The sequence below is a fragment of the Callorhinus ursinus genome, unplaced genomic scaffold (assembly GCF_003265705.2).
Source record: "Callorhinus ursinus isolate GAN/ISIS: 27379988/994484 unplaced genomic scaffold, GSC_fseal_2.0 scaffold6, whole genome shotgun sequence".
NCBI lineage: Eukaryota > Metazoa > Chordata > Mammalia > Carnivora > Otariidae > Callorhinus > Callorhinus ursinus.
Window position 1 is genome coordinate 39,282,960 of NW_027397068.1, and position 4,518 is coordinate 39,287,477.

General features: G+C 36.6%; 1 pseudogene; it reads left to right on the plus strand.

Moving 5' to 3' along the window:
- Nucleotides 1-293: 293 nt before the first annotated feature.
- LOC141373028 (peptidyl-prolyl cis-trans isomerase A pseudogene) lies at nt 294-1,231 on the plus strand (annotated as a pseudogene).
- Nucleotides 1,232-4,518: the final 3,287 nt, after the last annotated feature.

Consider the following 4,518-nt stretch of genomic DNA (forward strand, 5'->3'; position numbering starts at 1 on the left):
TACTAATGAGATTCAGTCTGATTAACTAACGAGATTCAGTCCTGCATGGTCAGATTGCAAAATGACTGAATTAAGAACTGAATTAAAGGATTTAGGAAAACCTTATACTGGAGGGTGTCTTGTCAACAGTGAAAGACCTACATAAGTCTTGTCCCAAAATAATAATTATACTGTTTTAAGAACATTGGGGCTATATCTAATATTAACAACAACAAAAAATCTCCAGAATGTTCAAAACCAATAAACGCCAGACTGATTAAACACTGCCACTCTAAGTAACAGGTGCCTAATAAATGTCTGGTAAAGGAGTAAAATTAAACAAGGGGACTGTGGCCTTGCAGACACTGCCCACGCTGTGCAACCATGGGCACCCCTCCCACCCCTCCACCCCCTTGTTCTTGGACGTTGCCATGGACTGCTAGCCCTCAGACCACATCTCCTTTGAACCATTTGCAGAAAAAGTTCCAAAGACAGCAGAGAACTTTTGGGCTCTGAACCCTGGGGAAAAAGGATTTGGTTATAAAGGTTCCTGCTTTCACAGGATTATTCTGGGATTTCTGTGCTAGGGTGGTGACTTCACAAGCCATAATGGCACAGGTGGCAAGTCCACCTATGGGGAGAAGTTTGATGATGAGAATTTCATCCTGAAGCACGAGTGTGGGGGATGGAGCAAGAGGGGGCATGTTGGCCAATGCAAATGCCAACAGAAATGGTTCCCAGTTTTTCATCTGCACTGCCAAGACTGAGTGGTTGCATGGCAAGCATATGGTCGTCGGCAAGGTGAAAGAGGGCACGGATACTGTGGAAGCCAGAGACTGCTTTGGGTCCAGGAATGGCAATACCAGCAAGATCTCCATTGTTGACTGTGGACAAATCTAATAAACTTGACTTGTGTTTTATCTTAAGTAGCAGAGCATTCCTTCTGTAGTTCTGGACAGCAGCCCTTCATCCCCATCTGTTCCAAATATCCTATAATCTTTGTGTTCTCCCTACAGTTCTATGGGTTCTCTATTTTCCTTGCTCCCCTCCAAGTCTAGCTGGATTGCAGAGTTAAGTTTATAAGTATGAAATAAAAACTAAACAACAACAACAACAAATAAAATAACAATAAACAAGGGGACTATATGAGGAATGCTTTTTCTTCAGTGGAATAGTGTCACATGCAGAATTACTCTATATAAATCACAACAATTATACCCCCAAATTTTCTCCCAGAGGTTTTTGATCTAACAAAATTACAAATATACAGCTTCATCATATATTAGATATGGACTATTTATAAATACATAAGAACAGTCACAGAAAGATTATTGGAAAGATTAAGTAGAATTATAATCTAAGGTACAGATTTAATTTTGTGGTTAATGCATGTAGAACTTCTATTCTATTCAACATTTCCTAATTTTTAAGTAGAGAAAACCAGGGCCTCTTAGTTTCTCCTTCACCACCATTTTCCCAGAATTGAGGTACTGATGTGTGTACTGTTTTTTTAAGGGAAAAATACTGTTTAATTTAAAGTAACTTAATAACCTTTTTATTTGTATGCAGATGAAAAAAATGTTCAGAAAGATACTTAAGTGACTGCTTGTATCATGCTATTTGGGGAAATATATCAAGCTTGTAAGCTTTTCTGAAAAGCCTGTGTCCTCAGAAGATCTTGATTTTGATGAGAACTCAAAGGCAATAAAAGACATTAAGCAACATGAAGTACCTTCTAAGTGTCTAGCACTGTTCTAAACATACGGGGATGCATCAGTGAACCAAGTGAATTATAAACCGTGCCTTGATAGAGCTTACCTTTCCTCAATGAGGTAAGCTAAACTGGGTGGCACAGTTTTGTCCTTCAGGTATAATGTCGTATGAAGAGGAAATACTGGATAGAAAGTGTGTTTTGTTTTTGTAACTGAGCTGTATTTAAAAGAAAGAAAAAATGGAGTCATCTCTCATGTCAAAAGGATGATAGTCAAGCAGAGATAGAATGGCAAGACTTGGGATGGGAGAATGTGTTGGTGGTGTCCTGAATTTGTGTACTGACTTGACTGTTGTCTGCTTGTGAGCTGTGTGACCATTCTGAACCATAACTTCTTTATCTGTATGATGGGCTATTGTAATGGTAACATGAGACGCTGTGTGTAGAGTGCTCTCCTGCTACCTAGAGTGGGCACGTAGTTGAGGGCACCTAAACTATCAAATTTCTAAATCCAAGATTTTTATTTCTATTGAGTATCATTATCTTTTATAGTTCACTGAAGAGATTAAAATTGATCTCTGCTTCTCAGATTTATCTATTTAGCTATGAGATCCAATACAATTCTTTGTATTCTTGATGCAACTTCCTGTGTCAGTTTATTTAGAGGTGCCAGAGGGTGGCTGGGCTCTGTCTCCTCCCTTACTCTGATGTAAGCTTGACTCTTTTTATTTTTTTTAATTAAATTAAAAGAATTTCATTGGGATTTAGCTTTCAAGCTATAACAAACCTCAAACACAGTGTCAGGTCTTGGCAGAACTTGGCAGAATTCAGTTTTGAGAAAATAAAAAGGCAAGCTCTAGTCCATGAGAAATAATAACCCACAGGGAAAAACTTGGCGCAATAATACCACAGACAATTTTGGGTGTGTATTCCCAGAGCAAATAAGGAGTAATGTTAGATTTACGTTGAGTGGCCTTTGGAAAATATTACTAGCTTTTTTCTAGAAAAGGTGTAGAGAATTGAAGAGAGGATTTATTCTTGTGACATCCTAAATAGATAAAAGGACTTGATACATATCATCTCATTTTCCTTCAAAAATTATTTGCAGGGGAGGAAGCAGGTAAATATAATTTTTCCATGTTTATAAACACAAGAATTTTTATTCCTAAGTTCAAAACTAGGTTGGCCAGAGACTCAAGGTAAGAAACCAGTCCTCTCTCGATCAACTTCCACAACTTCTTTTCCTAGTGTTCTAATCACAGCAGCCGTCCAAATTTAGGAATGAATCAAGACTGTTAGTGACCAGTGTCACGGATCCTGGAGGATGAAAAGAAAACTTTTTAAATACTTTCTTTACTCAAGGTTCTTTTCTTTTGGTTTTTATTTCAAACATCATAGGGGTACCTGGGTGGCTCAGTCAGTTAAGTGTCCAACTCTTGATTTCAGCTCAGGTCATGATCTCAGGGTCATGGGATGGAACCCAAAGTCAGGCTCTGAGCTCAGCACAGAGTCTTGCCCTTCTCCCTCTACTCCTCCCCCTGCTCTCTCTCTCTCTCTCTGTCAGATAGATAAATAAATAAATAAATAAATAAATAAATAAAATCTTAAAAAAAAATCATAAACCTCCCTGCTTCCTGGTTACAACTACCAGCATAGCTCCTAACTGGGCCAAGGCCACTGTTGCACTTCTCTTTAAGAGTGTAACAATGGCATGGTGCAGCTTTGAGCTTAATATGTAGATTCTATCAATTTCTTTAAAACTTCTTATAAATGTGTAAGGTCAAAATTATCTGATAGATTATAAACACATAATGGGTTACTTGTGAAAAGCACTACTGAGCTTGGAGTCAAAAAAAATGATTTTGATTCCCACCTAACACCACAATTAGTAATTGTAAAACCTTGGGCTGATTACTGAGTCTCTCTGAGCCTCAGTTTCTTCATTTGTGAAATAGGAGTCATAATAATACCAGCATTGTTCAAGGCTGCTAGATAGATAGATATGAAAATATAGCTGGTAATATATATTAATGTACCTGAGAATATATATTATTATATATATTATCTAAAATTTTAAGAGTGATAAAATATGTTAAACATATTAGCCTTATTATAAGTCTGTGAAATAAACATAATTGGGATTTAATATATTTAATTAAATCTGAAATGCCATAAGTCTTAAGTCACAAAATTATTTTAGTTATCACTATCAGAGAAAAAAAATTGTCAATTAAACTAGGACAGGAAGCTAAGATGCATCCTGATTTCAGAGACATTAACATCTGAAAAAAGGTGCATCTTATTTTAATTGATGGGATATGGAAAATTATAGTCACCCTCATTTAATTTACATATGTGTCATTTTAGTCTTAACTGTTGTGAAAAGAGCATGGTTCTTAATTCTGTAAAGTGCATATTCAATTTAAAAATAATAAATCTAAAAAAAATTAGTATAAATCTGAGAGTAGTATCCTGGCAGTCAAGAGCCTAGACTCTGGCATGACAGCCTGGTTTAAAACCTGTTTTCTACTATTTAACCAGCTGCACGATCCTTGCTAAGTAGCTATTACTATTCATCGTCACCATAATGATTATTGTTATAAATATTGTTTATGATATGAGACAACAAACAATCCCCATAGTAACTTGTTAGCACTGGTTAGAGAAAATTAATCCTATCCGAGCATATCTGAAATATTTTCTATTGATCACAGAAGAACTAAGTGGAAATTTAGCTGATTCAAAGCAACATATCTCCATTTCTGGAGAAGCAGCCTGGAGTACTCATGCTGCTGACAGTGGGTCAGAATCCGATGGATGAAATGTTC